Consider the following 13,185-nt stretch of genomic DNA (forward strand, 5'->3'; position numbering starts at 1 on the left):
GAATGTAGTCACATGGAGCCTGTGGTGGGAGGAGTTTGCTGAAGGGAAACAGAGCCACAGGAAGCTGGTAGTCAGAACCAGAGAGATGGTGGGAGAGAGGAGTGCTCAGGCAAGGAGAGAGAGGTTTGTTAGTAAATATTGATCTTGTATTGATTTGTGGGAAGGCTGAAGGATTCTAGGGCTCTCAGTGTTATTATGGCTTCTTAATATCTTTGATAGTATGATGGAATTGGCTTACTGGTTTTGGGATTATGTTTTCTGGTATTCAAATAGGTGTATTAGTTCTGTCCTCTACCTGGAGAATCTGTTATATTTTGTGATTAAACATCAAGGGATATTTACAGTCATGGTCTTTATCGTGATCGTGGGAGCTGTAAATACTGCATTAGCACTACAACTTCCCTTCTATTATGTCCTAAAGTCACATGTTCCACCTCAGTGGATCTACTTTGTCTAAACCTTCAGTCATCCCTGATATGACTCATCTTATTTGCACAGAAGTACTGATTCTGATAAATCATTCATGAATCATGTGATTCTGCAATGTACTAGTGAATAAATCTCCTGTCTATTTGTTTATATTGTATGTTGAATCATAATACTTACTTCTCTCTAAATGAAAGGAGACTCACTTCAATATTTAATGGAGCCATGGTTTCATGGGTAAAATCTATGTATTTATATATAGATTAAAATATATTAAAATTATATAGATATTGACTTAATAGGTTACCTTCATGAATGCCTTTAACAAAAAATAAAAAGGAAGTATATGTACAAATATATACATATTTTGTGTGTGTGCATGTGTGTATATGTGTGTGTACAGAGGGGGCAGGGAAAGAGAGGCAGAAAGAGACTGAGAAAGAAACTCATAAACACAAAGCTGTCACCTAGGTGATGCACATACACTCACATATGTATACACACATATACACACACATTCACCTAGGGGACAATTTTGTTATTATGAGTTTCTCTAAATACAGTTAGGCTCATGCCCCTGAAGTAGGCACATCATATTGCTGCTTTCTTCTGAGAAGAAATTTTTACTTCATTAAGCTTAGGAAGGGAACAATGGCAGGTAGTTGATATTTTTGTGACCTTATAGGTGAAAATAAATATTCTTTTCTAACCAACCATCTACTCAGCAACAAACATCTCCAATCCCCATCAAAAACACATAAATAATGAGTAAAATTTGGAGACCAGACTCATAATCTTAATAAATGCCTTTTATTGCTGCTGCTTTTTTTTCTCTTTTAATGCAATTTGACCCTACACTTGGCAACAGAATCCATTCAAAAATTATATTGCTCAAGACTCTTCTTTACAAATTTCAAATATTTCCTGCTTATTTTGATTTTCATAAGAGTAATAAAAAGATTTAAACAAAAGAATGAAAATCAGGACTTAAATACCACCAAAAATCTCTGTCACTTTAACTGCGTAACCATGTAAATATGGCTGAGTCTTTGAATGTTTGCATTTTTTTGGTATCTATGTTCATAACATACCTTAGAGAGCTATTTTTGTTGATATCACATACCTGTAACATATTACTACAGAATGTTGCAACTTGATCAATCATAACATTCATAAACTGCAGAATGGGATTTTAAAAAGTGCTTACTGATAGACTTAGCTCTTCTCAGCAATGCAAGGATCTAAGACAATTCCAAAAGACTCATGATGGTAAATGCTATCCACAGCCAGAGAAAGAACTATGGGGTCTGAATGAAGACTGAAGCGTGCTATTTGCACTCTCTCTCTCTCTCTCTCTCTCTCTCTCTCTCTCTCTCTCTCTCTCTCTCTCTCTCTCTCTCTCACTCTCTCTCCACTCTCTCTCTCATGGTTTCTCCCATTCACTTTAATTTTTTCTTTACAACATGATTACTGTGAAAATATGTTTAATAAGAATGTATATGTAGAGCCTTTGTCAGATGGCATGCTGTCTTGGGGACGGGGAAGGGAATGAGGCAGAAAAAAATTTAAAACTTAAAAACTTATGGAATTGAATTTTGAAAACTAAAACTAAATGAATTAATTTGAAGGAAAAAAAGTAATTACTATGTTTGTGATCAGTGGGATTGATGAGAAAGATGTTCCCATATTACACTTTGTTTTCATTTGATAGAAAAAATTTGTAGATCTTAAGAAACTATATTTTATACCTTTCTGGAATTCAGTACCTAAAGGCATTTTCTTTTTCCCTACCATATCCTCTGAATGATTATTTTGTAATATATATTCAAATATAAGTGCCAAGAATTCCTTTAAATATTTGATACTTTGAATGTAAGAAAAGAGAAACAATAAAGTTATTACTAGGCCTCTGATACATATATGATATTTGGTATTTATTTTATGAGATCCTATCTTAAGCAAGTTTTAAAATATTACATGTTACTAAAAATTGTCAAGAGAAGAATAGACTAAGAAAGGGAATCTGCACATTCTCCTTAAATTCTGTCACTCACAAGATGAGTTTAGATTTTTATGGAAATTCTTCTTTATGTATACATACTTTTTTTTTAATGTGGAATCAAATATTGATTCCAATAATGGTGACATAATCACCAAAGAATAGTTATTATGCCTCTGCTATCAGCATCCCCATCTTTATTTCCCATTCTGGTCTATTCTTTAATAAAGATAGCACTTGACTGAAGTTTTAGAAATTCCTTTGACTTTCATATGCTTTTTTTTTTAATTGGGATGAGGAAAATTGGAAACACTTCTGAGCAGAGAACTTCTTAAATTTAGGAGTTTGCTTAAGATAAGTGTGATATGACCATTGTATTCTCTTTTTATTGTCATCCAAAAGAAGAAAGAATGAACTTACATTTGTCCCAAGTTAAGAAGATAATTTTAAAGTGAAATATATGGGAAGGTAGAGAAAAAGAGAAGAGAGAGTAGTAATGAATCATTTGGAACCTATGGAGAGGGTTTCTCTTTTTCTATATTTCTCTTTTTCTATATCTTCTAATTTAAACTCAGTAATATATATATATATATGCACATATACATATATATCAAGAGACCATTCATTATTGAGTAGATGGAGATTGTATTTGTACATTTAATAGTCATTAAGACTGCACTCTAGTCACTCTTCTGTAACACTTTGGCTGTATGAATATGACTCTTTAAGGCCATAAATCAGAGATGAATTGTCAGTCTCCATCAATCCATAGTGCTTATCCCATGATGGGGGGAGGATACTTTTAATCAATATATACTGTGATTTTATTATATGTATAATAAAGTTTTTATAATATGTATAATATATTTAAATTTTATCCTCTTTTTTTGTGATGATCACTAATCAAAATATACTTTTTACTATGCCTAGATTACCCCATAAATAATTCCCTACAATTATTCCTAAATATAATCAATCAATAAATAAACTTTTATTACGCACATACAATATGCCAGACAGTATGCTAAGCACTTAGGATACAAAATGAGATTAAAGACAGTCCTTGACCTTAAGGAGCTCACAATTTAAAGTGGAAGACCACAGGGAAACCAATATATACAAACCAGCTATATACATGATAAAAATGAAATAATTAGGAAAGGGAAGACACTAGAATTAAGAGGGGTTTGGAAAAGCATCCTGTAGAAGTTGGTATTTCAGCTGGGACTTAAGAGGAAGCCAGAAAAGAGTGGAGGCATACATTTAGAAGTAGATCACTCCAGACATGAAGAAGAGCTATAGAAAATGTCTGGAGTCCAGAGATGGAGGTCTTATGTGTAACAGCAAGTAATCCACTTTTACTGGATTGAAGAATATGTGGGGAAGGAGTAAACTAGGAGCAGGTAGAAGCAGATTAGGGTATGAAGGGCTTTGAATGCTAAAGAAAATCCTTTGCATTTTATCCCAGAGGTGATCCATTAGAGTTCACTGAGTAGGGGGAGTGACATGATTGGACCTTCACTTAGCTGAATGGAAGCTGCTTTGGAGTGGGGGCAGAAGATGATGAAGGTAGACCCACTAACAGGCTATTGTAATAATCTAGGCCTAAGGTGATTAGGCACTGCACCAGAGGGGTGGCAGTTTCAGAGGAGAGAAGGGTTTATATTTGAGAAATGTTGCAAATGTAACATATTAGATATGGGATAAGTGAAAGATAGTGAAGTGTACATGACTCCTAGGATACAAACCTGAGGGACTAGATGAATGATGCTGCCCTCTATAGTAAGAAGGAAGGTGGGGGAGAGGGAATGTTTAAGAGGAAAATAATGGATTTCATTTTAGAAATAGTTTAAGATGTCTTCAGGACAGCTATTTTGGACTATCTGGAAGGCATAAGAAGGTATTTATTTGAGCAAACTTGAAAGTTAAAAACTAGGATCTTGGAGACCCATAAAAATACTCTCTTGCAATACCCATTATGAAAAGTTAATAGAATTAAATTAACAGAAATTCTGATGAAGACTTAGCAGACTTGGCTAGAAAGTTGTTTATGAAATTTTAAATCCTGGAATTTATTTTTAATATGCAAATAGATGTAAGATCCCTTTATGACTTGATCAAAAGTCAAATTGTGATACCTGGGTCCTCTAAAACCTTTATGTGTACTTGAAGAGAAATGTCTAAGAAAGTTACTTCCTTGTGACAAATGAGCTAATTTTTTTTGTAGGCCTAAAGACAAGATCTATAATATCCTTTTCTCCTCTCCTAATGGACAACTTCTAAGTGTTTAAGTAAGAGATTAATTTAACTCTGAATGGAGACTAAAGAGAAACAAACATAGATGCCAAGCCAAGGACGAAAGATTCTATTTCATTCTTTTTAAAGTACCCAATGGTAACACAACATTATTGCTTAGTACAAGAATTTTTTTATCTAGTATTTGTGTGACATTGGTGATAGCACAATTGCATACCTGTAAGGCAGTTCTGTTAAATAGCTTTTTTATGCTGAAAACATCCATGTCATTTTTACGAACTTGTAGAATGTTAAAGATACCTTGAATTCCAGGCTATGTTCTGAACAGGGTGCTTCCCTTAGGAGGTAAAATAGCCCCCAATTTCACTAAAAATAACCAAAGGAAAAAGAAAGAGTTAATAAGTTAGCTTGAAAGGTAAAGGAGAGTCTTCTCATTATTTTCTTTACAAATCTATATTTAAGAACCAAATATTCACAAATATATGAATAAAATATAAAAAAATGAAATCTTGTAAGTTATTACTCCCTAAATGCCTCTTAAACAGGAAACAGACACCTATAAGGGAAGACTTAACTATTATTCATTCAAACTACTATTTTCGTTTTTACTGTTGAGTCAAATGTAGGGCAATTAGCTCAACAGAGAGAGATCCTGACAGATTCTGATAGGCCCTTAGGCTTGGCAAGCATGTTGCTAGCAGAAAACCCTTAATTCAAAAGTTTAAGAGCAAGGCAGCACAATGGAGTAACTTTGCTTATGAGTTAAAATGTATGGCCCAAATGTGTCAGTCAATGTTTATAGAGCACTGTAGTATTGATCATTATGATTTTTTTAGAGGAATATATAAAGAAAGAAGAACAATTTTTTTGCCTTTGATATTCAAAGAAACAGAGTTTAAGAGGCAACAAAAAGATTTATTCTGGGAGTCAGGAGAAATGGATTCTAATTCTGGCTCTGACACCAACTTTATTTGTGACATCGGACATGTTACTGAAGCTATTCAAACCTCCAATCTCTTATCTGTAAATTGAAGGAATAAAACTAGCTAACATTTTCAAACTATAAAATTAAATTATTTCGTTCAATTGATAAAAGAAACTACCATATCTCTAGACACCAGAAGTGTCAAAATTATATTCTATAGTACTGCTCAATGAAATTTGATATCCAGTATATCAAAGTTTGTCTGCAACTACTATACACAAGGTACTCTGCAAGATATTGATCATATGACCCAAAAACTTATTTTTAAGGACCTGTAGCAATAATGCTACTTGCAGCTGCTGTGGTAGTGTAAGACCAATAACACCACCAGCACACATGAAGAAAGCTAGCACAGGTTCTTTGATGTGTGTGTGTGTGTGTTTGTGTGTGTGTGTATAAAATTTCCTTAGTTCAGGGGGAAAAGTCAGTACCCTGAACTTCAGAGAAAATACAAACAGAAATTATGAGCAGAAATAACAGCATAAAGACCAATAAACAGGGCTTCTAACCATCTGATCAAATAAGACATACATCATAGATCAACAAACAGATCCAACTGTTTGACCATTGCATACGTACATAGTTACCAGAGATAGAAGCACCAACATTTGGGTTTTCAAAGCTAGGGAGCTCCTTAACAGCTACCCAGAGTCTCATCTGCCTACATCACTAGAACAGCCTTTCCTTGAATAAGCCCTAAAGCAAAATGCTAATTTCAGTGTGTGTGTGTGTGTGTGTGTGTGTGTGTGTGTGTATACACACAGTTCTTCAGGGTCAGAGCATATCACAACCATGAACCACTGCCTAATTACAGAATAACAAAAGGCGTGAACCTTCCTGGAAAACAAGCCTTCTCTAAACAAGCTTCTCTTGTTGGGCTCCACTTGAGGCCTATTAATGAAAGGGGAAGATCTTCAACTCCCATTAACATTACAGGATCTTAGATTCCAATTGGATACTTCCTTAATGATATGATAGATATCATATCTCCTCATTTTAAATCACAGAATCTTATATTTGGACGGTAACTCAGCAGCCATTTAAGCCAACTCACATCAGAAAAAAATAACCAATCCCTACTGCAACATACCAAGCCAATGGCCATGCAATATTTGCTTGAAGATCTCTAATGATGGTGAATCTACTACTTCTTGAGGTAGCCCTTTGAACTTTTCAGTAACTTTAATTTTTAGGGAGATATTCCTGATATTAAGCTAAAATTTTTCTCTTTAGAAATTCTACACATTTGTCCTAATTTTCCTTTTGAAGACCAAAAGGACAAAGTCAAACCATTTTCCACATGGCACTAATATAAAAATCATTTTCTCCCTGACAATTTCAGTGATTTCCATCATGTATTCCTAATATACCATGGACTCCAAGTGAATATAGTTGCTTTCATCTGGATGCCTTTGTTAGTGATTCCTAAGATTTCATCCCAGGTCTTCTTCTTTTTGGTCTAAATACTATCCTGGTAATCTTTTTCAACTTCCAAGGGTTTAAATATCTTCTCTATGCAGATGAGACCAAGACTGACATATCTAGCCTCAGAAATACCTGCCCTCTGAACTTTAGTTCCACATGAATAGCTATCTACTGGACATTTAAAACTATATATCCCAAAGATATCTCAAACTCACTATGTCCCAAACCTAGCCCATTATCTCTCCCTCTAAGTAATTTTCTTTTCATCTTCCCTATTTCTGTAAGCTTAGTATTTTCCTTGACTCTTCATTCTCTCTCACCCTACATAGCCAATTAGTTGCCAAATCTTGCTATTTCTGAATTCACAATATCTCTCACATCTCTTCTTTCCCCAGTCACACAGCTACCACCTTAGTTCAGGATTTTACCTCTTGCCTTGATTACTGCAAGACCCACCTAATTAATCCCTCTGACTCAAGTTTTTCCTCACTCCTTTCCAAGTTAACACTATAATGTTAAATGGATCATCATTTGCTTTTCTAGATGTTCATTAGTCATTTCATTAATAATATATTCTAGAATATTTCCAGGAATCAAAGTCAAGCTTTTTAGACTGTAATTTAGATAGTAAGTTTCTTCTCTTTTTGAAAGTCAGTATATTTGCCCCTCCCTAGGCCTGCCTTACCCTTCCCATTTCTCCATGATTTTTCAGATATCACTGGTTAAGGTCAGCAAAGACATTGGCATTTATTTTTCAATTTCCCAAGGATATCTTTCATTTATGTGAGAGAACATTCCCCCCACGCCCACCCCAAGGAAAGCTACATTCTGTCTCAGTAACAATTACATTGGGCATCAACCCTCCCCTCCACACCTTCTCCCTCGTTCCCTCTTTCTTAAAATACTGAAAGAAGTTTCTCGGAGCAGCCTCGGAGTCCGGCCTGAGGGTGAGGGGCAGGGAGGGAGACCAGCAGCCCCCGAGCTGGCCAGGAGTGGGGAGAAGAGAATGGACTCACCTCCTGGAGGCAGCGGATGCTGCTGCTGCCACTGCGGCCGCTGCCACCTCCACCACCTGCTGCTGCAGCTACCACCGCCGTCGCTTCCCCCCCGCCCCCACCCCAAACCTCCACCCTGAACCACCCACAGCAATATCCCCTAGAGGAGGGAACCTGGAGGGTTGATGGCCCAGCGGAAGGGCAACTTGGGGCCAGCTTCCCAGTTACTTCCTAGACCAAGATGACTGACATGAATCTTTCCACTTCAACAAATGGCTTCAGCTTGATGAAAGTTCTGGAGGACAGGTCAGGTGGTCATGTTCAGAATCTTCAATGTTTTAATGCAAAGACCCCTAAGATCCCTTTCATTGCCTGATTATAAACCTAAGTTGAAACAGTGATTTAGATTATAGACAGCCTTAAGTCAGTGAATTCAGGTATTCCAACCCTGGAAATAGGGAACCCACAACTTATCCACTTCAGCATGTTAAAAGAAAACATCTGAGCCAGAAATTGTGCGTAATCGAACTTTTCAGAGTGCAGGCACTCCCCGACCGTATGTACCTCCTCTTTCCACAAACACTGAAAGGGAACGTAGTATTCGGAAGTCTTCTACTTTCCCAAGAACTGAATATGACACAGTGAAACTCTATAATCCCATCTCTAAGATTCTGATATCCCTGCATTAAATATTAGCACCAAACTGTCCACAACCTTATCTGTTAGTAATGAAGATATCTGTGACTTGGTGGTCACCAGTAATTGCAGTTCAATCATGACTCTTGAGAATGATGCTTATCTTTCAGATATTACATTAAACTCCTCAAAAGAAATCAGTGATTAGAACCTCCATGCCTGTGATGAAGAAACAGAAGTGGATAGCTAATTGAAAATATTGGGACCATTGACTAACCTCTTTACAAGGAATTTATTTGCTAGAAAGCAGAATTCAAGACTTGACTCACATGGTGATTTGGATTGGAAGCTATTTGGGACAGCACGGCTTTGAGAGAATTCTCAGAAAGATTCTAAGAAAACAATAGAAATATATGTGAGGAAGAAGCTGGAAGACCTTGCAAACCTTTTTTCTCCTATGCAGAATGTGAGGAAAAACCTTGATTTTGAACCACTTTCTACCACTGTTCTTATCCTAGAAGATAGACCAGCAAACCTCCCTGCAGCTGAAGAAGCTCAGAAACATAGACAGCAATATGAAGAAATGATGGTTCATGTCAAAAAAAGAGAACTTAAGCACAGAGGAGGAAAAATCAACAGTAAGAGAGGTTTCCTTTGGAGGAAAACATTGGAAATGCTATCTTGGTCTAGAACAACGAAATTTCACCCAACTGGGAAACACAATGTAGTTTTCTTGAAAAGTTCGAGAATTATAGTGGCAAGGTATTCCCCCAAGCCCGAGAGGTAAAATCTGGTGCTTGGCAATAGGGAATGAATTAAGTATTACCCACGAACTCTATGCCATTTGCCCCCCCCCTCCAGCCAAGGAAAAGTGGTGGTCCCTTAGTGCTGGGGTCTCTGAAGAAGAGAATGAAGATCCAAGTTTTTCTGTAGCTGACAGAAAAGCCAGCCTGGAATTAAATCAAACTGAACTTTTCTAGAATATTTCTTAATCTTTGTGTTTTCCAGCACTGTGGACCATGTCATTACAGGTTGCACAATATTTTGGATGCTTATTACAGACTGGATGTTGGTTATGTTTGGGGAATATCATTTATAGCAGCAGTATTGCTTATGAATTTAGATACTATAGATGCCTTTCTAATCTTTTGAATAAACCTTGTCAAACTTCCCCTCTGCCCCACCCAGTGGATGATGGCCTTATGTTGACATACTTTTCAGCACTTGAAGTATTCTTTGAAGAAATCTGCCAAATTTATTTGCCCCTTTCAAGAAACATACTCTAACTCCAGACATCTATCTAATTGACTGGATTTTTACCTTGTGGAGTAAATATTTGATTTGGCATGTCAAATATGGAATGTGTTCTACCCTGATGATAAAGAGTTTCTCTTCCATACTGCCCTGGGAATACTCAAACTTTGAAGATATTTTGACCAAAATGGATTTTATTCACATAGCCCAGTGCCTCACTAAGTCACTAGAACAGTTGCCTTCAGAAGATTTCTTTACATCTATGGTTGCAATTGAGATGCAAAGTAGAAACAAAAAGTGGGCTCAGGGACTGCTGGCATGGCAGAAAGACAAGTAGGACATGGAAAAGGGAAGCCCTTCCCTCTGACACTGACACTTCAGATGTACATGTCCATTTCCTGAAATCAAAATGTTGAATGTAACACAGACTGAAAATGGCATGGTTTTGACCAAGGGCCTGCTGTTGCACTTGTGCACTGTTAATTGCCTACAGCTGTAATAATTTTTATTGAATGACTTAGGATTTCTGATCTCGGAGGATATATATATATATATATTTTCTATCTTTCCTTGGTGTACGTAAATATTTTTTAAGTAATGAAGAAAAGTGATACAATAATGAGTTTTGCACAGTTTATGAAATTTTTCACCTGTCTAAAATTTCAGCTGTTTAGCTTTTTTCCATTTTACTACATTGGAAAAAAATACTTCTTTGGATACAATTATCAATGCATGTGAAATTGGCATGAGTCCTTGACACCCTCCGATTGGATAATTTACCTAGTTTCAAGTTCTGAAGAATAGTTTTCAAAACCAACTCAAGGATCACCTAAGATTTTGCCAACTTCTTTTTTACTCTTCAGGTGTTAGGAGGTTTAAACTATATGGCATAGGGACTTGCCCTCTTTTCAGTAGATGTTCCCATTCAAAAGAACTGTACTTCTCCTTAATAAGAACTGACAACCGGTAGAAGCATGTCCTTCCTGCAGCTCCAGCTTCCACCCTCCCCAATCTATGTAAAAAGGTGACTCTAAACAAACTTTGGAGCTGCAGAACCCACAAAGTGACACAGAGAAGCTAACCTCCCTCTGAGAACAGCCAGGCAGTCTGGCAGGAGCCAAGCCCCATGCTGAGGCTTTAGCCCCAGGACAGGCCTGACAAGCCTCTGGCCAGAGGGACTCCAGATGAGTAGCAGCGGTGGCTGTTTCCAGATTTATCAACACATAGACACAAAGGACAAAGTGAGAGGTCAGTGCAGTCTGGACTTTGGGACCAGTAAGTGGGAGTGCTTGGCTTTTACCCCCAGGGCGAAAAGCCACTGAGACTACCCCACAGCCAGCCAGCGCCATGTGGCAGCTTCAGCTCTTGGCCTGCAGAGTGTAGGGGGATGAAGCACTGGTCTGAGGGGTAATCGCTCTTGCTTTAACCTGCTTGGATCTGGATTGCAGTCTAGGGTGGAGTTCTGGGGTGTGTGTCCATCTTGCCAGAGTGTGTGGAGACCTCAGAGAGGACACCCATCTAATATCTCCAGCAGCTGAGAAAACCCCAGCATTTGGGACAAAAGCTCCCCTGTCTGGTGGCAGAGTCCTACTGTGGCAAAAAGCCCAAAAGTCAAGTGATTGAGTGGCAAAATGAGCAGGCAAAAGAAACAAAGCAGACAGAAGATTCCAACAATACACGCCTATTTTGGGGACAAAAAGGAGCAAAACATGGAACAGGAGGAAAACAGTGAAGTCAGAACTCCCGCACCAAAAGCTTCAAAGGAAAATATGAGCTGGTTACAGGCCATAGAGGACCTTAAGAAAGATTTTGGAAACCAAATAAGAGAAGGGGAGGAAAAATTGGGAAGAGAAATGAGAACAATGCAAGAAAATTATGAAACGAGAGTCAACAGCCTGACTGAGGAAGATGATACCTTAAAAAATAGACTGAGTCAAATGGCAAAGGAGGCCCAAAAAGGCAATGAGGAGAAGAATGCCTTAAAAAAGTCGAATTTGCCAGATGGAAAAAGAATCTCAAAAACTCAATGAGGAGAGTCATTGCTTCAGAATTAGATTGGAGGTGATGGAAACTAATGACTTTATGAGAAATCAAGATGTTGTTAAACAGATCCAAACAAATTAAAGAATAGAAGGGAATGTGAAATATCTCATGGGAAAAACCACTGACCTGGAAAATAGATCCAGGAGAGATAATTTAAAAATTATTGGACTGCCTGAAAGCCATGACCAAACTAAGATCCTAGAAATCATCCTCCAGGAAGTTTTCAAAGAAAACTGCCCTGATGTTTTAGTACCAGAGGGCAAAATTGAGGTTGAAAGAATCCACTGATCACTTCCTGAAAAAGATCTGAAAAAGAAAATTCCTAGGAATATTATAGCCAGGTTCTGGAATTCCCAGATTAAGGAGAGAATATTACAAGCAGCCAGGAAGAAACAATTTCAATCAGGATAACCCAGGATCTGGCAGCTTCTACACTGAGGGATCAAAGGGCTTGGAATATGATATTCTGGAGGGCAAAGGAGCTGGGAATAAAACCAAGAGTCACCTACCCAGCAAAACTGAGTATCATGTTTCAGGGGAAAATATGGTCATTCAGTGGAATAGATGACTTTCAAGCATTCTTGCTGAAAAAAAAAGAGTTGAATAGAAAATTTGACATTCAGATACAAGAAGCAAGAGAAGCATGAGAAGGTAAAAAGGGAAAAGAAATCATAAGGAACTTATCAAAGTTGAACTATTAACATTCCTACATGGAAAATCAATAATTGTAACTGATGAAACTTTTCTCAGTAGTTGAAGGGATTAGAAATATATATATATATATATTTGTCTATATAAGTGTATATGGGCATATGAATGTGTGTATATAAGTTTACAGGTATATATAGATAGAGGGCACAGGACCAATTTAACTGGAAGGAATGATACTTAAAAAGTGAAATTAAGAGGTGAGAGGAATATAATGATAGAAGTTGGGGAGAGACAGATTGGGGTAAACTATCTCATACAGAAGAGGCAAGGGAAAACGGTTACAATGGAGGGGAAGAATAGGAAGGCAAAAGGGAATGGGTCAACCTTATTCCCATTGAATTTGACTTGAGGAGGGAGTGAAATACACACTAAATAGGGTATCTCACCCCCCAGGAGAATAGGGGGGGAAGGGGATGAGAGGGGGGATGAGGGAAGGGAGGGTAGACTGGGGGAAA

At 37.4% G+C, this 13,185-nt stretch overlaps 1 pseudogene; it reads left to right on the top strand.

Annotated features, from left to right (window-relative positions):
• Positions 1–8,327: 8,327 nt before the first annotated feature.
• Positions 8,328–10,343, top strand: LOC138171034 (TBC1 domain family member 14 pseudogene; annotated as a pseudogene).
• Positions 10,344–13,185: the final 2,842 nt, after the last annotated feature.

The sequence above is a fragment of the Petaurus breviceps genome, unplaced genomic scaffold, assembly GCF_028583685.1.
Source record: "Petaurus breviceps papuanus isolate PSGF00001 unplaced genomic scaffold, PetGlider_PUasm1.0 41, whole genome shotgun sequence".
Taxonomy (NCBI): Eukaryota; Metazoa; Chordata; class Mammalia; order Diprotodontia; family Petauridae; genus Petaurus; species Petaurus breviceps.